General features: G+C 38.8%; 1 protein-coding gene across 4 annotated transcripts in view; it reads right to left on the minus strand.

The window, feature by feature from the left end:
• elfn1a (extracellular leucine-rich repeat and fibronectin type III domain containing 1a) overlaps window positions 1-25,316 on the minus strand; it is a 127,604-nt gene that overhangs the window by 38,569 nt on the left and 63,719 nt on the right. For 2 of the 4 annotated variants that reach the window (XM_079824377.1, XM_079824375.1), the window contains exons 2-3: window positions 21,138-21,226; window positions 14,405-14,468 (exon numbers count right to left, since the gene is read on the minus strand). The gene's annotated coding sequence lies outside the window, so the exon portion shown is untranslated. The remainder of the gene's footprint in view (window positions 1-14,404; window positions 14,469-21,137; window positions 21,227-25,316) is intronic. The other 2 variants (XM_079824374.1, XM_079824376.1) reach the window with 1 other exon arrangement.

Raw genomic sequence — 25,316 nt, forward strand, 5'->3', positions numbered from 1 at the left:
AGCAGCAGTGAGAGAGCGTCTTTTCTTGCAGCTTGAGTTGTTGTTTCTCATACAAATTAAGCATCTCTAGTTGATTAGTAAAGTTAAATAAGGCGATCTGGCGCTGGAATGTGTTTGTGAAATCATGCAGAGCTCGTGGCCGCTCTTTACAGCAGCGGTGGCTCGAGCAATCGATTGCTGTTGCGGAGACTTCATTCACGAAATATACCCTAATGTGTCCCTGTTCATGGTATACAATTACTGATTAACATCTTTGGTTTTAATGAGAAAATAAATAAACTATACTCAGCGGATCTATGTATTTATTTACTACCATAAAGAATCGCTGGACTGCAAAATATTGTGTTATAGCAGTCGTAGGGAACTATCCCATTTCTTGACACACACACACACACACACACTCCTATCGCAGATTTTTTATTTATTTATTGACCTGAGGGAAGGGTTCTGGCAGACCAATCACAGCGCTTGCGGTCCGCGTAGAATTGACACGTTGTTACATTTTTGGAGAGGTGCGCGTCAGGGTACGGCGTATCCAACGCGTCTATGCGTAGGGTACGCCGTACCCTCTGCGTGCACTCGACGCAGAAGTATAAATTGGCCTTAATGGCTGTAGGATTGGGGGGGGGGTAAAATTCTGATAAAAATTGCAATTTTGTTTGTTCACCAACTCCACTTTATTTTTAATGAAGCATTATTTTGCTTCACTTCAGTTATGATAACGATACATCTACTCTTGCATTTCAATGAAGGGAGCAGTGTGCTTGTTTAGGTTAATTTCAAATATCAACACTGATTCTCAGAAATCGCTGCACCTTTAAATCACAGCCTTTGCGATTTGATAATTGCACCAAGCCATTTCTATATTTACAGAGATTTATAAGCAAGTCATTAGTATACCTGAAGTGTTTCCAGATAAGTGTGCCATATGCATCAGACATTCAGCCAGCGGTCCGTGGGTGTGACGTCTGAGGCTGAGAATACATCAACAGGGGCTCAATCAATGGCGTGTGGTTGGAGTGGGGCTACCCGTTTGGTCAACCAATTGCAAATGGGAGGCGTATTCAAGAAAAGTTCTTTTTTGCAATTGTGTTTGCTGTCGCTAGAGAAATTACACATTCACCGTTAAACGCTTCTTTTATCTCAGCCTCCCTAAAAATATGTGATTACCTGAGCTGTCAGCACTCTTATTATATGATCTCTTTCTGAAAGCAGTGACTGCAATCTGAGGTTATTTCCCTTTCAGACTGCTCTCCGTTCATATGAAATCAAAATATAAAATACAGCCAAATATGCCGCAGATACCGATATACATCTCCTGACAAACAGATGCAATATTAATGTTTATATACAATGCTCGCTTGACTGAAAATATTCAAATTCATGACCTATTGCACTTAAAGGAAGAAATTCTCCCCAGAGCCACATCAACTCATGCTCAGGTGGGGGGTTGAGCCTCCCTAAAACTGAAGTCCTACAACTGCCCTGTTTCACTCAATCACTACACTGACAGTCAGAGAGCATCTGACGGTCACACTGAGACAAATCTTCTCGTATATATGTCATGATTTTGGCTCAGCAAATGAGAATGGAAGAGGAAAAGTAGGCCTGAACAGACTGTGCACAATTTTTTCCCCCCATTTTTACTATAGAATTGCTTCTAAATATACAGCTAAAAGCATGATCAATTATCCAAAATATGAATTAAACAAACATCAAACTTAACAATGATGTTTAATTCTGAATGATGTGGAATTCAGTAGGCGCAGATTCCTTGCAGGCCGCGATGAGAGGACACAGATGAGAGTTCAGTGTCTATGGAAGGGCTCCATGTACTCATCAGCATCGGCAGTGAGAGAAGTCACACTCACTGTAATGAACATGTGACAGCTGCCTCTCAGCCTTGACTCACATTTATTTTCTTCATCATTACCTCTCTCGGCCCGAGTGAACCTCGATTAACAAGCAAGCTCTAATTACTCTAATTGTTAATAGAGCAGTAGAAGCAGCCATTTGACTCTTATATTGGGATGATCAGCATATCATCGGATCTTTATTTATCCTGCCATGCAGATGTAATGGGCAATACAATATACAGCTTTCACAAATAATGTGACAGTGCAAGCTGGCAATGCTGTGTTACATATATCCTGATTTTGCCAAAGACATGATCCAGGGTCAACATATTTTGTTGTTCCTGGAACAACATTCCTGTGCAGAAATTGAATACTAATCATTTCCCTAAGCCTAAACCTAACCCTACCCATAATTTATCCCTAAAAACGAGTGAAATGATGTAAACCTAAAGCTGCATTCACACTAGCAGTGACAAAGCAACACAATCCCATTAATTTCAATGGAGAGCTGGCGATTTCTGGTGACAGAGACCATTGTTGGATGTAGGCGTGTTTAGTGACGCAACAAAGTTGAGATATTTTCAACTTTATGCAAATGAAGAGTAACTTTCGGGAGTGACAACCAATAGGAGTGAAGTCAGTGGAACGCACGTGATCCATCGCTCTTCAGTGTCGACAGTCGAGGCAAGATGAAGGAGATGCTCATTTTACAGTAGCTGTCAGCAACTGTCCTATAATTTATGATATGTCTCCGTGTACATACAGTGGTAGAGTGATTTCGTGAGCCCAGATAGACCGGAATTTGCCCTTTTGCTGCAGATAAATAGCTGCGATGAAAAAGAGCACTCACTGTTTGTCGTTCATCTTTAACATTGGGCATTTACTGAACTGATTCCATTTATATGTAGACTTTTCCTTTCAAAATATTTGTTTGTAGCAGAAAGAAAACGGATTAATTGTCTACAATCTGGAGTAACATCCGTGAATGTCATACACAAACGTTACTAGGCAACCAGTAGTGGGAACGCCCCTAGCGACCTCACCACCAGTCATGCAGTAAGAAAGTCATGCTGGCATCATGCAGAGAGAAAGTCGCTGGTAGTGTGAATACAGCTTAACCCTGGTTGTAAGCCTAAACTTGACATAAACTGTAAACTTGTCCCTCAAATCTGATTGGTTGATTGGAATCTTGTTCCAGGATAAACAAAAATGCTGATTCAGGAACATGTTGCCCTTGGTGAAATCAGATGTTATATTGTACAGTTACATGTATGCATATAAGTTTTATATAATATTTATCGCTCCGCCACGTCCGGCACAGGGGGTGATGGAGGACTCAACAGAGTTTGCTTCTTGAGAATACAAGCACCACCGTTCAGGGCGCAGCAAGCCAACAAGAACCTGGGCCTCTCAGTGCTTCTACCCGTTTGAGGTGAGAACACAGGAGGATACCGGCTCTACACAAAGGCTATAAAATCTAGCGAACGTGTTGGGTGTCACCCAGCCAGCGGCTCTACAGATATCTGACAGTGAGTCGCCACGTCCCAGGGCCCAGGAGGATGCAACACTTCTAGTCGAGTGTGCTCGCACCCTGAGCAGAGAGGGTACACCTTGTGCTTGGTAAGCCAAGGCGATGGCATCCACTATCCAGTGGGCCATCCTCTGCTTCTAGACAGCCTTTCCCTTCTGCTGGCCTCCGTGACAGACAAAGAGCTGATCTGAGGTCCTGAAGCTTTTGTGTTCTATCCACGTACAGTCGCAGAGCGCGGACAGGACAGAGCAAAGCCAGGCCTGGGTCTGCCTCCTCCGGGGGCAGCGCTTGCAGGTTCACTACCTGGTCCCTGAAGGGAATGGTAGGAACCTTGAGTACATAGCAAGGCCAGGGTCTAAGTACCATGTGGGTGTCACCCGGTCCGAACTCGAGGCACGATTCGTCGACCGAAAATGCCTGCAGGTCCCTTACCCTCCAGCTGTATGGCAGTGCATCAGTGCCAAGTGTTCCCTCAGTCAGCGAATAAAACAACTGTCAGTGGGATGTTTCTGGAGAGGCAAACAGGTCGACCTGCGCCTCTCCGAACTGTTTCCAGATCAGCTGAACCGCCTGGGGGTGGAGTCGCCACTCTCCCAGGAGTGCAGCTTGTGAGAGCTCCTCAGCCACATGATTGAGCACACCGGGGACATGAATGACCCGAAGTGACCTCAGATGCTTCTGACTCCAGAGGAGGACATGGCAGGCGAGTTGCGACATGTGACGGAAGCGCAGACCACCTTGTCGGTTGATGTACACAATGGTCGCAGTGTTGTCCGTGCAGACCAATACATAGCATCTTGAACGGTAGCATGTGAAGGCTCCGATTCAAAACTTGCAGGTCCAAGATTGGCTGTAACCGGTTTTCTCGGGTACAATGAAGTACAGGCTGTAGAAGCTTGTCTTCATATACCCCTTTTCCACCAAGGCAGTGATAGAGCTAATTCAGAGCCAGAGCTAGTCCCAGTTCATAGTTGGTTCGACTGAGGAGCCTTCTAAGAACCGGTTTGCTTTTCCACGGGCTGAGAGCCACAACAGAGCCAGGTCTTACGTCACTGTATACGTCTCATCTCTCTCAGCAACGCTAGCGAGGCAGCGGCAATGTTGCCAAGTATGTGGTTTTGCCGCGGGCTGTTTTTTCATGTCCGCGGGATGAAGCGACCCCAATTATGTGATATTTAGCCCCGGGAATGCGGATTTTAGTAGGCAACAATGCCAAAAAACACATATTTTACCCCCAAATGTGATTTTTTTCTTGGGAATCCCCCCTGGAACGCGATTGGGCTTGGGCGGGTTAGTTGTGAAAAACTGGCAACCCTGGGCAGCGGGAAACACAAACACACCAGGCTTGCGGTAAACACACACCCCAGGCTTGTTCGAGATGCATCGTCACTGCGCAGACCGATCCACGTATGATATTAAAAAAAACGCATGAGTGAATCAAAAGCATAAGGAGTCGTATGCTTATCGCATCCTTCACCAAAAGGACTGTGACCTCCGCACACAGGACATGGGCATCTGCACCATAGTGAAGTGGACGTCCATGAACCTGGGGGGACGCCGGGCAAACTGAATCGCGTAGCCGAGCCTGATGGTCCGAGTGAGCCGGTGAGATGAAATTTTCACTTAGATACATCAAAGCTTATATACCCATGTTTCTTAATATTGTGTGTTGCCTCCTCAATGTCTGTTTATAGTCTTTTGAGCTAGTTGTACATGAATCCGTGGTTTGTCCAGGGCCGTATTTTGACTTGTAAAAAAATAATATTTCTGCTCGGCCATGTCATGCCTCTAGCTCTTCTTCCACTGTTCATTTGGACCATTTGGAAATGGCTGTTGCCGGGGAACCAGCCCACATGAGAGCTCCAGTCTCCACAATGGATGACTTCCCTTTCTGCAAAGTGTGTAATTAATTTCTGAATGCAAAGTAATAGTAGTTAAATAATAGCTTTGCTTTGTGATCAACTCTAAATTATGGGCATTTTAGAAAGGCCTTTGTTAAACCCCCAAAAAACAACAAAAGTGTTTTAAAGGCTGATCTCAGATCTACTACGGTAATCCATTCAAATAAGTCTGAGGATCAAGTCATTAGACACTCAACAGTAAAGCATGCTGGAAACTCAGAGACAGGGACTGTGTAGCAGCTTCATAGTGGCTGTATTTCCCACATTATGTTGGACAATTCCTTTCAAAACCACACAGGAAGAGATAGAAGAAAACAACCCTTAGAAATCCTTATAATAATAACCTACAGTAAATTGTGTATTTCTCCTTCCCCTCTCTCTCTCTCTCTCTCTCTCTCTCTCTCTCTCTCTCTCTCTCTCTCTCTCTCTCTGACGGGTGAAAAGGATTGATGCACTTAGTAAAGGATGCATTAGTTTACTTTACCAAGGCACCTCAAATAAATCACAAGGTCATTCACCATGCCTCAGTGACCTCTGTAAATACACATTTATGTGTGGACACACTCATGTGTCCTCTAGATATAGCAGTACTCACAGTCAGTTTGCATCCGAAGAAGGATAGACTGGGGATTCTCTTTTAGTGTGAGGGGAAAAAAAACTGAAACTTTGTATATAATGCATGATATATGTGATCTTATAAGTCTTATTATGCAGCCAATCTGCATAAAAAAAGTTAATAAATACAGAAAAGTATAAAAACTTTTCAAAGTAATAATTCTGGTCAATTTACAATCTGAAGTATAGTATTTCTAATATATATATATATATATATATATATATATATATATATATATATATATATATATATATATATATTTATATATATATATAATATATATATATTATAGTATTTTTAAAGGAGAATATGTATAATTTTAAGTGTGCAGTATAGTTTATTGAAGTAAACGGTATGAATTATTATGAATGTGAGGAACCATGTTCGGAATTTAACTAGGCACGTTGCCAATATTATTGTTAATCATTATTCGTGACACTAGATTATTTATCTTTTATTATATATTTCACATCATTATTATATTTCATTCAAGCTGTGCACCAACACTGCCAACTAAGTCAAGTTGCCTCTCAGTGCGTGTAACCGCAGTGACTCCCACCTACTATGGTGTCATGTGCATACCCTCTATTGTGTAACAAAGTCGAATCAACTATAAAAATGTCTGTAATATCAATACCATACTGTTATGGTAATAGTTAGGCAACTACAGGAGCTAGTTTATTATAAATAAATAATTTTAAAAAACACATTACAGTTCACCTCCCATTATAGGGGTTTATTGGGAGACTTATTTGAAATAGGCTCTGTGCAGCAGAAGAAGTTGAAATTGCATGCGAGATGATAAGCTATCACGTCCATGCCGGTTTTGGAGATGCAATTGGCTTTTATTAATCCTCTCTGCTTTCAGCTAGCATTGCAGAGAGTTTTCTAAATGTAAGTCATTAGAGATGAACAATTGCTTTAAGCTGATGCAGCACGTTGTACCTCTTTTTCATGCCCCATATAGATGAAATGATTGTATGGCAAAGCTAATGGCCACGGCTGTGGGAGGGATGCCTCTTCTCAGCTGGAAATAAAAATGATGACATTTAAGAAATGCGACCAACTGATTCGTCGAGATGAATAACATTAGCGGCGCGACGGAAATATATTTACCTATTCTGGAGATGTTAGGCTTCAGGGGTTTTAAAAAGTCACACAACATGCAAACACTCTTTATGTTCCATGTCGTTCCACACCAAAAACAGTGTTGTGCATAGAAAGTAGAATGATATGATGTGAAACAATCTGGAGTTTCGCCTACTCTATGAGAAAGTGAGAGGGAGCGAGGGCCCAAGAGGCATGGAAGAATATTGATGAATACCGGGGTTCTAAATTACTCAGGAGAAATGCATCTTGAGAGCTAGAAAGCTTTATAGGGGAGATGTCTATTAAAGCAATAAGCCACAAGGGGCCGTGCGTTACAGGGATTTTACCACAGGGTGTTTTGGGGCATGATGTGATGCCCCTTAGCCGTGGTAAAAATCACAGTAGCACATGGCCTTGCCTTTGAGTGGATTATTGCAGCAGCAGCAACAGCAACATGGAAAAGGCATCAATGTTCATTAAATAGTCCTCAAAATTTGAATAAATGACTCATCCCCCAAGTAATATGGTTCATTAGGAGAACTGTAGTGTGTGGGCAGTTACCTAGCAATGTAGCAAATTGTCAGTCTATGCATTAGTGGTGGGTATTTTTCAGTGATTCTTTCTGCAGGTCTTCAAAAGTGAGGGATTTGTATCATTCATTTAACTGATTCATACAAAAACGCTAGAAAGAGTTACTGAATCATTAATCAATAAAGATGCGTTCAGGAATGTAAACAAGTGACTGTCTTTTTGATTGAGTTACTGAATCGTTCATTCAACTGATTTGCTTAAGAACAATGAAGCATCAAATAACACAACTACACACACAACAAATTGGTTCTTCGGCAGTTCTTCAGTGGTTCTTTGGGGTGGCTGAGGTGATAGCACCACTGCCATACATAGAACCCGTTAAGCCCCTGTATAGTTTTTTACAGGTTCTCTAACTTTCTCTTAGTTTAGTTGGGGAAAGGATTAAAACAACATTAAACTACAGTGTATTTCCTGAAGATAACGTGGTTCTCAAACATTTTGCCCCCAAGGCCCCACCCTATAAGGAAATATTCCAGGGCCCCCACATGAGACCTTTTGACCTCAGAAAAGCATAAAAGTTATACAAAACAGCTTTTGCCATTGTTGTAAATTCCCATTCATAGCAAACATATGAGAGAGGGGTAACATATCTAAAATCTAAGGAGGAGAATGGGGTGGTGGTAGGATGCAACAAGACAGTTTGAATACTGAGAGCTGTCATTTGCAGTTAAATTATGTCATTGGAGGATGAGAGAAAGATAAGACATGGCGATTGGCTGTGCTATATAGCACATAAAGTGCACATATAGCACATAAAGTCCAGGTTACAGTTTAAGTTCCCCTATGATTAGGAGCCAATAAACCACTTTTAGTGGTATTTAGCAATTAGCACAATTTTTATTTGTGTTGTGTTGCAACAGTTCTGCTATTTTTGTTGGTAGAGCAAAAACAGACAATGGCAATATTGTGTCTAAAATCGCAAGTTTCTCAACATTACCTTTCTTTATTGAACTGTTTTATATAACAAAATCATGTTGCCTCTTTGTTTCTCCATAAATGTTGTTGCTAGTTCTGATAGAAAGACAGACAGACAGCAGAAAAGTAGGTAGGTGTTTGAAACTACATAATAACAACAGTCATTAAAGGCATGATTCCCTTGTGCATATGGAATGGCAAGAAATAGATGTGAATCCCTTTTGTTTAGGAAGAGGAGGAATCCCAGTCTACATCCAGATAGCAGCCCATGCATGATTCAGGAGGTTAATGGTCTTCAGGAGAGCTAATGTGTCCCAATGCCAGATAATATTGTTCAGTTTAAATTGTTTATAGGACTAGAAATCATAAATTATTGAATACATGACCAAATCATTAATTTGCACCCCTAGACAATATGATGCATATTTGGAATCAACCTGCATGGGGCTCTATAAAAAGGATTCCAGACAGACAGTACATGGTGAATATCTGCCTCAGAAATTCCCCTCACAAAAGCTTTGCATTATAAGGGAAAACTGTCAGTCAAATCAAGCTGTCTGACTTAACAATGCAACCTCTGAAGGCTCTCTCTCATCAGACAGTCTAGTCCTCTGATTCTGAAGTATCCCAGAAAGACTTTTGTCGTTTCTGTCGATTGCAAAGCTGAATTGAAAATTTGTTCACTGGCAAAATTCTCCTTCAACGTGAGATTTCAACTGATGTTTACTTTGGCCTTTTCCTCAAAGTTTTGCATGAATAAAAAGACTGGGGTGAATAGTTGCGCTACTTGTGCAGTATATCAATGAAAAAACGTATTCTAATATTCACCATCCAGGTTACTCAGGACTATGGTCTACTGACTATGTATAGTCAGCTGAATGTAAATACACAACATGTCTTCAGTACATCAGCAAAATGTTATGATGATGCAATGGATACCTGCAGTAACTAGAAATTAATATATAGCTTACACTTTATTGAACATGCGCTATATATTAATCATTTTATAATGGCTTTTTATGGGAGAAAAATTTTGTGATGAACAATGTTGTGTTCATAACCTGATTCAATCTGCTTGCCTATACAAAGTAGCCTATGCGTTATTAATACCTTTTTAACTTTAAACTTTTTTCTCGTCTTTATAATGAGGACATATAAAGCGTCTTATAGGCAGAACACGTTGCCGTTGTCTGTTTTGGCAGAATACTGCCATCTAGTGGCAGCAGGTTTTCTTAGACAGCTGTGTGTGTGGATCGTGCAAGGCCAAACCGGCAAAATGAAAGTCTCAAAATCCAAATGAATCAAATAGGATCGACTGACAAACGAGTCAATGCACAAATGCACATCTTACTCATTGCAAGCACAAATTCTGACTTACATTAATACAAATTCAAAGTTTTGTATTCACAACTATGTCTCTATTTGTACAAATCGCTACACATTTATGCAATTCTGTATTTTGCACACACAAGTTAAAAGGCATTTGTTTGTGGATAGTAAAACATGTCTGCAACATTTATCAAGTTCATGGATAATTGTGTGTGCATTAATAATTTTGAGACTAAAATCATCCCAAACAGAAACTACATACTTCACCATTAATCTCAAGCAACAGCATTTGAGAATTTATGACACAAAAAACACAATTCCGATGTCTGTCAGATAAATGCTGTCAAGCTTGACTTCTACTGAACCTGAAATATTCTTTGTAAAAGTATTTACATTGTTCTCATTAATTTACAGGTTTCGTCTTCCCTACAAATGATAATCAGTAAAGAGAATGCACGGATGATAATGAATTGGTGCATATTTAAAGGATTATTCTCTTCCCTGTGAAGACAAGCAGAGTAAAGCAGCATCTAATCTCTTTGGCATTGCCCCACTGACAGTCTGGGTTGCATCAGCCAGTGTGAACTAGAATGAATGCACCAAGACTCAACAGACAGATTTGTACAAAAAGTCAACACACGTGGCTGCTGCTGTCAATGAATAGCCTTGGAGGCGAAACGGTGCAAGTGCATGGTGTCTAGAGGAATATCCATAAGAACTAAGCAAATTAAACTGCCTGGGCCATTCACTATGATCAAATATTAAAGCTCTTTCATATTTTCCTCTTAATGTGATTTATAAGGACACATCAAAGGATTGGTCCATTCTTACTAAAATTAAGTTGTCATAACGGTTTCTGTAGACGTCCACGTCATCGATCTCTAAAAGAGGGCAGAGGCTGTCAGCTGTAGATCCAGACTGTGATGATAATTAAAGTCTAACTCACAAAGATGATTAAAACATGAATTAAAATAGATCAGTTTCAGCATTATTTTTACTCACTTTTTTATTTTTCAGGCACTGAAAAGCCCAATGATCAAGCCGTTATCTTTTAAATAAATTTAAATATTGAATTTTTAAACATCATGACTCATATCCATGTGTATAATTGTTTTCTTTCTGAAACTTTTGACCAGTCTGTAAGGGAGGGCTTGTAAAAATCATTATCATTATTGTTCTTCAACCAGTCTAAATAAATGAAATGATTACGGTTGCCAATGCAATACATTAATTTGAAACTATGAGTGATGTTCAATTAATTAATCAACCCTACCCCATATGTACATAATTGTAATAATTAATTTTTCCATGATCAGAGCAACTGAAGCTTGAAGTACCACCAAAATGTAAAGGAGCAACAGAAAATAATTAAAAAGATTGCAGGCATCTAAACACATTTTTCAAAGCTGAACTAAATGTATCGTGACACAGCGCCAGAGTCAGTGGTCCATTACGCTGAAAAACAGTGACCATTTATGAAAAGGCAAAAAAAAAATTATATCAAGAAAGGAAAGCATTAACTCCTGTGTGAACAACCCTTAGTCTTGGATTAAATAACAAACTTGATTGCTGTGGACTTTAGGTAACTGATAGACCAGCTAACAGGGAATGTTTTTAGAACTTTAGGTTCACTCAAAGTTATGAACAAATGTTCTTTCAGTAATGTTAATAAAACACTCTTTCAAAGTTATCTGCTCTAATGAATTTAACTTTCTCAAAAAGTTAGCACAAAACATTATACATTGTTAAAGGATAGTTCACCCAAAAATGAAAATTATCCCATAATTGACTCACCCTCAAGCGTATGAGCTCGTTCTTATAGATAAATACGTCCATTATAAAAGTAATCCACGTGGCTCCGTTGGGTTAATAAAGGCCTTCTGAAGCGAATTGATGGGTTTGTGTAAGAAAAATATCCATATTTAAAGCAGCACTAGGTAGGTTTTGCTCTCGGGGTCCCCCTACAGTTGGGAAACAGTATTGTCCTCTACTACTGTCGTAAACTCTGTCATTCTACATCAGGGGATGCATCGCACGTGCATTGTTGACATGACAACCATGATAGCCCTGAACACTGCAGGAGGAGTTCACATGCAGGTGTTCTGCTTGCGTCGCGTGTGAAATGTCTTCATCCCAGGTACAGTGGCATATGTTTCAGCATGTCATATGAATATAATTTCATGAGTTTTATTTTTTTTTCAACGCCAAATGATCGCGATGATCGCGATGCTCACGTTTACAAGCCAGCGTCATTATAGTAGCCTAGTCTATTGGTTCCCGTTTTACAGAATCTATATGATACTTCAATTCAATGTTTGAGTGGTAGGTAATAACCATATATCGTCAATATTATAATATCAAGCTACCATAGATGAATCTGCAAATTTGAAACATCGATTTGCATTATAGCTTGAGGCAAGACAAATAAACAAATATCACAGACATGTTAGGTATCCTAAAATATGATTTTGTACGTCTTATGTATTTACTTGCAAGAATGTAGCCCCTCCTCCTTCAGCTCACGCCAACGAGCAAACGCTGGCCCAATGTTGATCCTCATCCTGCCTTTAATCCGATCACTTTCTCATTTCCTCTTTTTGCTTTCCTCCAACAAAACCTTTGCTTTCTTATTTTTCTGCGCTGCTTCGGCCATGACTATAACATTCGGCAAACAAATGATAGTTGGGCTCGCACGTCCGAATTTAAGGAAGTGGGGGTGGTGGTGTAAGTGACGTATATGCCGCAAAACGGTCGAATTTTGTAGTTCTTTTTGTTCTCGGGTTACTACCCGAAACCCGAAGTTTAAAAGTACGATTAAAAACGATACAGACCCCGTCAGGCTATGGCAGACGTGTCATTCAACCTATTGTAAGTCGATGTATCATCACAAGAGTCTTGAAAATATAGTTTAAAGGTTGAAAAGTTGCCTAGTGCTGGTTTAAAACTTTATAAAGTAAAATATCTTCCAGTGGACCGCCTTCCGTATTCAACTTACGATGAAAGTGTAGCGTATCTTGCCGTTCAAAACACTGACGCTACGTCCGATGTCATCGTCATGCCAGTTACACTTTTTCTGTAAGTTGAATACGGAAGGTGGTCCATCGGAAATATTAACATATTTAAAGTGTTAAATATGGATATTTGTCTTTCGAAAAACCATCAATTCACTTCAGAAGGCCTTTTTAAACCCCACAGAGCCATATGAATTACGTTTATAATGGATGGATACACTTTTTGGGCTTCATATTTTGGGTTGCCATTCACTGCCATTATAATGCTTGGATGAGCCAGGACATTTTTTTATATAACTCTGATTGTATTAGTTTGAGAGAAGAATGTCATATATACCTAGGATGGCTTGAGGGTGAGTAAATCATGGTTTAATTTTCATTTTGGGGTGAACTATCCCTTTAATGTAGCATTTGTACCTGATATGTTTTTTTTGTTGTTTTTTTATGCTACTACTTGTTTGAGAATGTTAAGATTAAAAAGTAATGTTCCAATAATGTTTGCATAATGATCAAATTAAATGTCCCCCCAACGTTCGCATAACGAAGAAAACGTGTTTTAAAAACATTTAAAAATGGGATGTTCTTAACGTTCAGAGAACATCTAGAAATAATGTTTTTATAACTTATTGGGAAGGTTGGCAAAACGTTCTTAGAAAAATTTGGTTAGTTAGCTGCACTGTAAACCATATATATATTTAAACCATATATGAACTAACAAAAATTTTCTAAGAACGTTTTCTTTGTAGAGCCAACTCAAATTAAACGCATTAGTTAAATCAAATTAACTTTTATGAGTATTTAGAACTTTCTTTTTCTTTTGAATTCTCAAAACTGACACATTGTAAGTAATCTGAATTCTTTCATTGTTTTGAGTTTTATGATCTTGTTTCTTTTAATTTAGACTAACTTAAATTTAACCAAAACTGGGCTGGGATTTCTATTCCCCAGCATGCTTTGCCATGACACTCAAACGGGACAGCATAACAGATATATGTTGCATGTATTATATTGCTGTCCTCATTCAACAAAAGTTCTAAAACTGATTGCCTAAATGTTTTGAGTTTTACCAACTTATTCGGGTTTACAGTCTGGGCAGTGATAAGGAAATAAAAGATCAACAGATTGACACAAAAACCCACTTTTTATCATTTTATGTCCAATGCACTCATCTGCCACAAAAATGTAATATCTTCAAATGATAGTCTCTTGAAAGTTGTTCTAGGCAAACTGATTGCAAATGATTCGATTATTTACTCAGCACATCATGCAACTTAATTTGATTACATTTTATCAACGGACAAAACTAGAAATGAATGAGAAAACAAACTAACAAGGAGAAACAAAATAAAATCATCTGTTATCACTCTTCAAACATGGGTATACGTTCATTCAGTGTCTGAAAGCCTCTATAGATATCGGGGCGATAAATGAATGTGAAGTCTTAAAGCTCACAGTGCTGATTTAAAAAGGGGCAGATCCAATCAGAGAGGAGGACACTGGGGCTTTAGAGCAGGCTCTCGCCGTGCCACTATTTAGGTCATGGATCCATTCCAAAAAAGACTTACCCCGGTTAAACTGTCTTGTGATCACATGCATGTCTGAGATCCACCATCAGTAGCTGGCCTGTCCCTGTGGGAGAAAAGGAGACAAAAAACACGTCACTTTGTGCAGAAAAATTTAGACATTGAAACAAAAATGCAAATTGTGACTTTCATTGTGCAAAGCCGTTTACTAATTTATAAACTGACAAAAAAATTAATTAATAATAATAATAATCAAGCAGCCATGAAAATCCCAGCCTATTAGCTCTACCTCTCCTGACATGCCTAAAAAGAAGCACATGAGACAAATAACAGTACATAGCAGCTCTTTTCAGTCTTTCGTGATGAGTGGTTTACCCATGGATAATTCCTCTATTTATATCCTGCAATACTTCATGCCTTTAGAAATTAATATTCACTTCTCAAAAGATGCAATGATATGCTATGCAAATAAGATGACACTAATGAGTTAGCGATTATTAACACTCCATTAATTCAGTACATCTTTTTTTGTGAGCTCTATGCACATCCACCCAGAGTGCTAATGAATGTTCGGCATAGCAATGTTAAAATTCCGACATAAAGACAATAACTGTGGAATAGATTTCGACAGGAATTACTTTTGAACATACGAGAAAGTATGAGAAGACTGAGGACAAGTACAATTTAGGTACAGCTTTAAGACCTACAAGAGACAGTCTGCTAAATGTGCATGTATGTATTACTGTATGTAAGTGTTGTTATTGTTAACTAAAACTAAAACTATTCAAAAGGACTTTCGGTAAAGCTGAATTAAAATAAAATGCAAATATTAGATGAAAGTTGGCATGAAACAGAAATTGCGATAGTCTTTTCTTTCCTATTATGACGTACATCTGAGGGAAACTGCTTCTTAATTGACAAAACATGTAGGGACTTGATTGTATCCATGGGGAATTGATTGGATGGTTGTGGTTTGCTATGGCTGTGATGTCATGTGAGTGACAAGTTGTCTCACCCTCACGAGAAGAGACACTACAAGAGAGAGGGGAAGTTTTTTTGATTCAAAATGACAAGGACACTTGAATTTAAAAAACACATTAATGATGTGAACGGATAAATTATTTATAAAAAAAACCCCTGCAATATTCAATAAAATATGTATAAATTGTCCATTTTGATTGCATGATTACTTTTCAGGTTTTCACAAAAATGAGTTTGTAAGCCCTCGTTTAGTGATCCATGCTCCAAATAGCAATTAAACATCCAAAAGTATCTTTATTTATGTTTTAGGAGAGGAGTAATTTTCCTTTGTCTTACAGATCCGAAGCACACGCTCAAAGATGCCTCAGACAGCGCGCGATCCCACACAGAATAACATTGTTTCAAAATATCTGTCTTGGAGAGTATTCATGCAAACATTATGTGTTATGTCATAAATGAACATTTGGTAAACTGTTGGGGAAAACATCTGATGTGTAGCACTATTTTAGATGTGTGCGGTATTGTAGGCCTTAATATATAGACTGTCGGTTTCATTAATGTTAATCAAATAATTGTGGTATCATGGAAGAAAAGTTGAATATATATTTTATCCTATATGATTTTTTGGTTTCAAAATTGGTGTTATCACCAGTGATTTTATGGTACGGTTGCTAGGTGATTTTGTTTTGGAACCTTCAGAAAATTTTATAATTTTCTCAAAATTGACTTTGCTGACTCTATTGACTTCAAACAGGTGTAGCTCAGTATTTTTTTTGACGATTCAATTAAATCCTACATCGTTTTGAAGGGGTTTTTTTTAATAGGGGTGTGAATAACGATAACTATTTTTGGAAAATTTGCTCATTGCAACTTATTTTGCCAGCACATACGATATATTATACATATCTGATTAACAGATGGACATGTGATTTCCTAATATGGAATAGCCGCTATATCACTACAGATGTTTAAAGTAAACAAGGACCATAGCGTGTACCTGAAGATTAATAGAGTTACTCAACAAATTTTTATTGAGCAGTCTGATAGCTGTTAGACAGAATCTGTTTTTAATCGGAATGTTTTGCCTGTTAGTAGACTCGGGCATCTGCCTGAGGGGAGCAGCTGAAACCAGTTATGTTCTGGTCAGATGGGTCTTTTTAGTATGTGTGGCGGTGTGTTGGAAGTTCATGGATTCAGCTGGGGGGAGATCTGTACCTGTGACCTTTCAGGCTTTAGTGACGATGTGTTCATTCTTTTATAGTTGTTGTTGTTGTTGTTGTTGTTGTTGTTGTTGTTGTTGTTGTTAGGAAGTCAGCAATGCCTTACCACACACTGATGGACAATGGCAGAATCCTTTCCACAATAGCGGAGTAAAAGTGCACTAGAAGGTGCCGACTGACTCCTTCTGAGGATGTCTTTGATGTGCCTTTCTGACAAATGCTGTAAATATGAGTACTTTCGTAATTTGCATTACACCTACTGATTTTAACCGGTTCTTTGATTCAGGATAACAATCAGAAATGAATTAGTGTGGTGTCAGAGACAAATCATGAGACAAAAAAATTAAGATGCATTGATATCTTGTTGAACCTTTGTGGAAAAGAAGTGCACTTTTGTATTGAATGTGCACTTAGTGCTGTAGCGGCTCTTGGCCATACATTTTGGTAGGGCAGATTCTGTGTCTCAGTGCTAGTTTATGATAACCATATAAGCTTTATAGCCTAATCGCTGAAAACATCAGACACACTAGAATTCTAATGTCCTTGTGTTAATTCAGCCTGAGGGTGGCGCACTAATGATGATGGACAGACTTTAGTATACACAACAAATGCAGAATACATCTTAGAATTGCTGTAAAACACCTGCCTGAATGATTAAAGACAGAGTTATTTGAGTCTCTTTGGCACTGATAAGAAAAAAAGAGAGCCGATCGCGCCGGCGCGGCCGCCGACTCGAGGGGGTTAATGTAGTATTTATTGTGTCTGAATGTTGTTTTAGAATATTGCAAGTCATGTGGGAAGTTGTGTGAGAGCGCTCTGCAGTTCCATTTCTCACCACAGATTTACACTGAAAGACTATGGGGCGCTGTAGACCTAGGGAGGGCTCGAAGAGCAGCTGCCCCACTTATGGCACTTTTCCACTGCATGGTACAGTTCGGTACGGCTCACTTTTTGGTGCTTTTCCACATGATGCGGATCAGTACGGCTTGGTACAGTTCGCTGAAATAGTACCACCTCGGTTGAGGTTCCAAGCGTGCCGTACTGATGCTAAAAAGTGCAAAAGTGCTTTACATATTGCCTCACATTCACCCATTCATACACCGACGATGGTGTCAGCCATGCAAGGCGCCATCCAGCTCGTTGGGAGCAGCTGGGGTTAGGTGTCTTACTCAGTATTATATACTGTGAAAGAGTAAGAAAAGTTGAGTTATAGCTTCAGCTGCGAGGTTTCTCTGAATAAAGCAGCAAATATACGCGTATGTTAAGCTGGCTAATTAGAGGTCTGTAATCTGGGTCTGTATAAAATGTGTTTATTCTGTTTAAACTGGTTTTGTACATACGCACATGTTGTGAATTAGGCGGAGAAGTTCTCTTTGCATACAAATATGAAATATTCCACACAATTATTAGTGTATGAGATCCATTACATTCAGTATGCACCAAAGTATATTTCCATAATAAGTACTCTTTTGAAGAGTATGCTAAAGTGCACGACTTTTTCACAAGGAAATGACTAGTAAAATAGCAAACTCAACAGTTATTTTATATTCTTGACCCTCTTAAATATTATTGAAAGTCCTCTTACATTCATTGGTTTATAATTATGTTTTATTATTTATTTATTTTTGTACATTTCCCACTAACACTCCACTAGCATTACAAATTATGTTTGTGTTGCTTTTTACTAGCACTTGAGCTGTTTAAAGGTTTAGCACTGGCAATCGTGCTTAGCCACTAGCTTTTGTTTCACTTACAATCTCTTACAAAAATAATCACTATTATAATCACTACTATTATAATTTTAAATACCTGAAAACATACAGTCGTTTTAAAGCGTTTCTGTATTTGTATGCCTCTTACACCTAAGCCTGCTACTGTAGCATTCATACAAGTCTCCTCTGAAAAGAGGTCTCAGGACCAATATTTTTTTCCCCCAATGGATATCTCGAGCACTGCAACTGTCAATAAAGCAGTGTTGATGTGGTATCATTAGCTGGTCAGGGTGTCATTTGCATTCCCTTGAAAGAGGTCTCAGGCAGCTGTCATTTAGCAAAAGCCTGTGAAACCCCAAAAGCAGCGGAACCCAGAGCTCCGCAGAGACAAGGTTCATGGATTTGGGTGCAATTCTTTTAGTTACTCATCATAATGACTCCATTTAGCTGGTCAATGGCCCATTTAATGGCACAGAGCAGGCTTTGGAAGCACTGTGTCCTTGGCAGGGCAGATTTTGCAGCTGCCCTGGCGTATGCTACCTTTAACCCAAACTGTGGCCCCTCTCAACAACCGCATCATCCCGGCCATTCCTTATATGCGGGGAACAAGAGCAGCTCCAAATGTGACTTCTAAATCTGTTACACAACTATGTGCTCAAAAAATGTATGGAACATAATGTGTGGTTTAATTAATTGATGGCCATATTTTTTATTATTTTACGTGTCATTTAATGTGTAATATAGCTCTTCGTGCATGTTAACTATTTGTAAAGTTACAAATCACAAAGTCCATGGCAAAGGGAGTTCAACCCTTCTTCAGAGAACACTTGCCTTGTTTAGAGTCCGGCCATTATTTTCGTAACTTATGCTGCCTTTCACGTGCTATCGGAATTATCGTAAATACGAGTTTCCTAGGTAAAAATTGCACATGAACGCCCTCTGAGGTCGTGTTTACCACTGGGATGTTTGGAAATAATTGTGAAACCCAAATTCCAGAGATGGGCTGCGCCATAAACTTTAAACATAGAACTACTGCTGTGTCAGGTAAAAAAAAAAAGTTTTTCCCACAACAGCTTGATCGTCTTGTCTTGTCATTAATGTAGTGGATATTTGCATATATGAATAATCATTTGAAGTATTGTATGTTTTATACACAGCAAACTTACAGACTCGTCAGCAATGATTTTTAAATGTCCTATAGCACGTGAAGGCAGCATTAATTACATCACCATGTTATACATTTGCATAATGTCCGCCTACTGGCCACCCTCAAACAACAGTTGGGTCAGCAGATTGTGATATCCTCAGACCGGCCCGTCTGGCACCAACAACCATGCCATGCTCAAAATTGCTTAAATCACCTTTCTTTCCCATTCTGACATTCAGTTTGGAGTTCAGGAGTCCAGGACCACACCCCTAAATGCATTGAAGCAACTGCCATGTGATTGGTTGATTAGATAATTGCATTAATGTGCCTTTCGCCCAGACAACAGATTATTCTTAATGAAAATCATTAAGACCTTTGTCTAAAAATATATTCCGTAATTGTAACGATTCTCATTTGCTACTGAAATCTACAACATTTAAAAAAAACATCAGAATAGCACAGAATCAACATTGCACTGCTGCCCGCGATCCCATCAAGGATCAGGAAAGGGCTGCAGCAAGTTTTTGTGCCATCTGGTGGTTTAGAGGAAAATAAAAACAAATGCGTCTTTTTACCCTGGTGCGCCTTTAGCCCTGTTGGGCCGTTGTACCCTATAAAAAAAACAAAAAAACCCATCTCCAACCCCAAAAGAAAGTCTCTCATTTCGCCTCTTTACTTCATGGCCATCTTAAATGCTCACCTTGTTCACAGTTGTGAGAAGACCCTGACCTATATGTGATGTAAGCATGACATGGGGAGCCATGAATGGGCCGGTGCCCACAGGAGATCAGACCCCATATGGTCCTGAGGAGCATATCACCGGCACACTAACCATGAGCGCCGCAGTGGCCTGTGCATCCTACTGCCGCTCAGCTCTGATTGATAGCCTCTGCTCAGCTGCTGACAAGTGAAGGAGGCTACACATGGGTATGTGGGCAAAAATAGCCCCGCCATGGTCCACTTTGGCATTGCCGCAGCTGCTTCAGATAAAAAACAACAACAACACGGCCATTGGACGTCTTCTGAGACTTGGGTCTTTTGAAATGCAAAATGGGAGCACCCGCGGGTTAAATATTTGAACCGATCTCCTTCATTAGGAGAGTAAGGATGTGTTTACTGCAGACAATGGCCATTGATTTCATTCATCAATACTGTTAATAGAAATGTTCAATAATGGCATGTTATCTGTAAATTCCACAACAACTCCCGTCCTTCAAAGATACTGTAGGAGACATACTTAATACCTTATTTAATTTTAATACATTTGTTCATTTAAATATCAGTTTGTTATAATATTGTTAATAACGGTTTATTTCTAAATAAAGAAGTTAATAACGGAGTGTGTGCCCTCTATAGGTGAGAGCATACAGTCTTTTGACCGTGCACATGGTTTCAACAAACCAGTAAGCAGCCTTTAAGTTGTTTGTTTTATGTTGTGATTAATCTTTTTGATTTAATAAACTTCAGTTATTGTTTGAAACATGAACGGCTTCTCTGGATCTTTTACAGCAACCTTGCACGCGTCAGGATTATTGCATCAACATCTCCCACAGTGGACAAGAAACAAGGGACACAATTGGAACATTGAAACTTGTTTTTACCTCTACAGATACAGAGCTAAAGGATTTATGTTTCTTTACATTTCTAACATTTAGCATGCCAGTTGTACAGAAACCTCTTAAAGGGATTTTCCCTGGTGCATAAGCATTACTCACAGACTTTTGGATGAGTTCAATATAATCTCATTATCCTCGGCATCCTGGTGCTTCTGACCTTTGGAGCTGTTCCTAAAGTCTGGAACTCCCTGGGTAAACACAGATTTTTATGTTAAGAAACTGTACTGGTCCAATGCACATTTGCCCTCTTTAGCACTTGCTCTCTGTATCAGAGCAGTTTTGGGTTAAAAGATACATTTTTCCCTCACTTATCACTTGGCACTTAAATCGTGGGTTATTATCCAAGCCTTTTGGGTCTTTTCTTCAGTGTTTGGGTTGTTGTGTAACCCACCTCCTGGGTCAGACATAACAACCCAGGGGTTGAGTTATTTATTGCGGCATTTGCGGGCTTTTTGCAACCTCTTTAGGGGAGAGCAGTGCAGCTCCGTCAAATTGCTGCATATCTTCGGTAAAAATACTGTTTTGTGTAGATATTTTATCTATGAATTCATTATTGTGCTGTATGTAATTTATACAGGGCGCGATGTGAGTCAACTACACAAGTGTCAAGTCAGTCTTTTGGATACTATTGATGGAAACGCCTGATGCCTTGCCCTTGAATAAAATCTTATTCAAAAAGATATATAAATTAAATATGTCCTCGGAGGTGTTCACTGTTTGTTTATGGACAGGTTATGGAGCCAGTCACAGCATATTTCGGCTAGGAGTGAAACGCAGGGCGGCGGTCTGAAGTTAGAAGTTATCCCACTGAACAAGGTACCAGCTCCGGCACAAGATCCAACACCGTTACGGTCGTGACTGTTTATTTTTTACTTCTAATATTTGTTAAACAAGCTTAAATGTAGTCAATATGTATTAAAAAATGTGGTTGTTTTTTTAACACAGTGTTTTTTAGAGTGTTATAACAGTTATTTAAAATTCTATTCATCCTCACAGGTAGAAACAGGGCTTTGTTTCAAGGTAAAAAGAGCATGGGACTAAAGAAGAATGAAGCAAAACGCAAGGAGAAAAAGAGAGAAAGAAAATATGAAGGACATATTTGTTTGGAGCAATCTGACAAAGCCTTTTTATTGTCAGTGTGTGTCAGTGTATTTGTTCCAAAAGAAGCCAGGCAAACCCAAACAACAGAGAGGAAATACACTGTCATCTGGGCTTTATTGACTTCACTGCTTATTCCAGTGATGTTGAACTCTGCATGTGGTTATTATGAAATATACAGAGTGTCTGTTTGCATGTGCAAAAGCAAAACATTTGGAAAAAAAGGGGGAAAGATATTAATTATATTAATCTCAGCACAACTCAGTAAGCACTAGCAAAATAATGAATTTCTGTAAAGGCAAAAAAACATCCATGAGTGCATGGAAGAAGAAATGGTACATATGGTTTATTTGATTATTCTAATGCAGATTTTGTGCATCTGTCTTGTGCAATATTTTATTCTTACTGGTCAATCACATCATTCTGCTGCCAAATATATTTGTCTGTTGACTTTTGACCTTTACATGGCAACATGGAACAACTAATTGGCTTATGCTGTGGTCACTAGGTCCATAGTCAATAGATGTATGAAGCACAGCTCAAACAAAAGTCACCTTCAAATTGAGCAGCTTTCTATTGGTTTTAATCCTCACGTGAAACTCCCAATTGCATGTATTATTGTTGGAATGACTGGATTTCGCCCTCAAGGTTTCGCCCGGTAATGGTAAATGTGACCGTACCTTTAGAGCAACTCAAGGCCATTACGTACTCCACAAGAATCCGTCATTTTGTTCTCACAGCCCTGGTTTGAGAGTTCTCGCAGCTTGTTCTCGACACATCATCTGAGCATAACTTTTTTCTTGTGGGTGTCCGAGAACTATTGTGTGATTGGTCAGACATTTAAAATGGGCAGGGTTCTGCACTTGTGCGGCACCTGTTTTTCTAGTGAAGTATAGAATGCCCTGGCCAGAACGAACTTTGTTCTTGTTCTTGCCACCTCGAGAAAACGAACAAATTTCTTTGTTCTTGTGGCGTATATTTGTATGGCTATCACCAGACCAAGCTCAATTTAAGATTGAACATTGGTCTGGGGAGGCTGCTATGTATTTTCTACTGCACAAGAGGCGTGATAAACGAGCATAAATTAAATGACTCTGTACGCAATTGGATAGTCCTTCAATCAGACCACAAGAGGCGTGATCAACGGGCAACGACCCATCGCTTCTCTATCCGTCATCGTGTTAAACCCGCCAATAGTGCACCAGGGGGATAAGCCAGTCTGTGATTGGTTCCTGAAAAGTGTAACAGAAGCAGTAGAAATGAATGTACAGGTTTCCAGACTGAGTTGCAGGGCGAAATCAAATCGATGGAAGATCAGGCTGGGTTTACCAGTATATACCAAGCTTTAGCAATCGTTGGAATTCTATTACACTGTTTTTACATTGTCTTTTCAGCATCTCGGACATGACAGGGTGTTCTAAAAAAGCTAGGTAGTTAAAAGCAGTTCATTGATTAAAAAAATTTGTCTCGGGAACTTGCATATTCCTTATTTTAATACCCTGCATCTCATGTTTTTGAATACAAAAACATGTGAGAGCTGAGTATTAATTGCGGCTGCGGAATCAATGCGGAAGTAAGCTATATACAGTGAATGTGTGAGAATTTTTTTTCATTAGCCGTTATAGGGAAATAATGATTTGCTCTACAAACCAGTGTTTATGATTACGATAATAATTAAAAAATAATATGATAACAAATACCAGTTTTCAACAGCAAGCAGCATGACAGCAGAAGCTTTGCACATTCATCTTAGAAATGGCCACGTACACTCTTGTGTTAAAAATAAGGTAGAGAGAAAAGTAACTTTTGGATTACAGATTACTAGTAATTTTTAAATGTCTGTTGAAATGTGATCATAGCATTTTCCTTGTTGCTAGGCAGATAGCTCAATCAACTTATTCAACTTATCACTTATTCTAGCCGTTTGCTCAGTTTATTTAAATAAAATAAACACAAATCTTTAGTTAATTGGCATTTGCAATCAATTGTATTATGTTAAATGAAATTACACTTATAAAATGTTAAGTTAACCTAAACCATTTGTGGTGGGAATAATTTCTGTTGCACTGAATGAAACTGGGCAGTCTAGTTCCTAGCATGCTTTGAATAGGGATGGATCAGGAGACTAAATGTTGAAATTAAGTGATGTTTAATGGGTGTTTTTTTAGTAAAGGGAAAGACCTGTTAAAGTTTGATGTTATATTTAACATTTAAAAGTTATGTTTTGTGGTTTCGATTTTTGAGGTTACCATTATCCTGAAGTGTAGACATTGTGGCCTGTTCTCAATGAGCAGTAACCACTAATGCCAGTGATGAGAAACCAGTGGTTTTACTTGATCACTACAAATTTTACACTTAGCATGTGATCAATTGCATTTAGTTTTTATAGAAATAAATAAAATACATTAATTTGACACAGTTCCCACAGTCTACATATGGTAATCTGTTCTACCCCTCTTTATCAGGTAGGAATGACACTATTTTTTAGTATTCTTGACTAAATGAATTTATGTTCATACAACAAGATTAAAACAAATTATTTCAAACCAATTAGATTTTGTTGGAGAAATGTAATTATGTAATGATCCCAGCCTGTGTTTCCCTGTCTTGTGAGGACTTCTGTTATTTCCTGTCTTGTGCCATGATTTGTAGTTCTTTGTAGTTTGTCATTGTGATCAGTTTCCCCAGGTGTTGCCTATTAGCCACTCCCCCTTGTTATCTTGTTAACCGTGTTTCCTTTTGTGTATATATACCCCAGTGCTTCAGTTGTTGTTTGTTGGTCGTTGCTCCTGTATGAGTGTTCTTGTTGTTGGTCTCCTTTTGGTTCTCTGTGGATTATTCTCATGTTCTTGGATTATCTGTGTTATGTTTTGTGCTGGCATTTGGATTCTCACTATGCCTCATCCCTGCTCACACGTTACAAATTACATTTCGTGGAAAAGTTTTCCTTTATTTAATTAAGTTTGTGCAACAGCTTTTATGTACAAGTAAGATAAAAGTATAGTAAAATTAATTTAATAATTATTTTAATGTAATTTCATGTCCATTCATTGTTTACAGTATTTTGTATACTTCTGTAACAAGATGTTAATACAGTAAAGGTAGGCCTACATTCAGCCAGTTATTGTTGTATGTGTTGTTCCTTATTTCATCAAGTACCACTTTTTTGTTTAAATAATA

This window comes from Gobio gobio, assembly GCF_949357685.1.
Source record: "Gobio gobio genome assembly, chromosome: 1".
Taxonomy (NCBI): Eukaryota; Metazoa; Chordata; class Actinopteri; order Cypriniformes; family Gobionidae; genus Gobio; species Gobio gobio.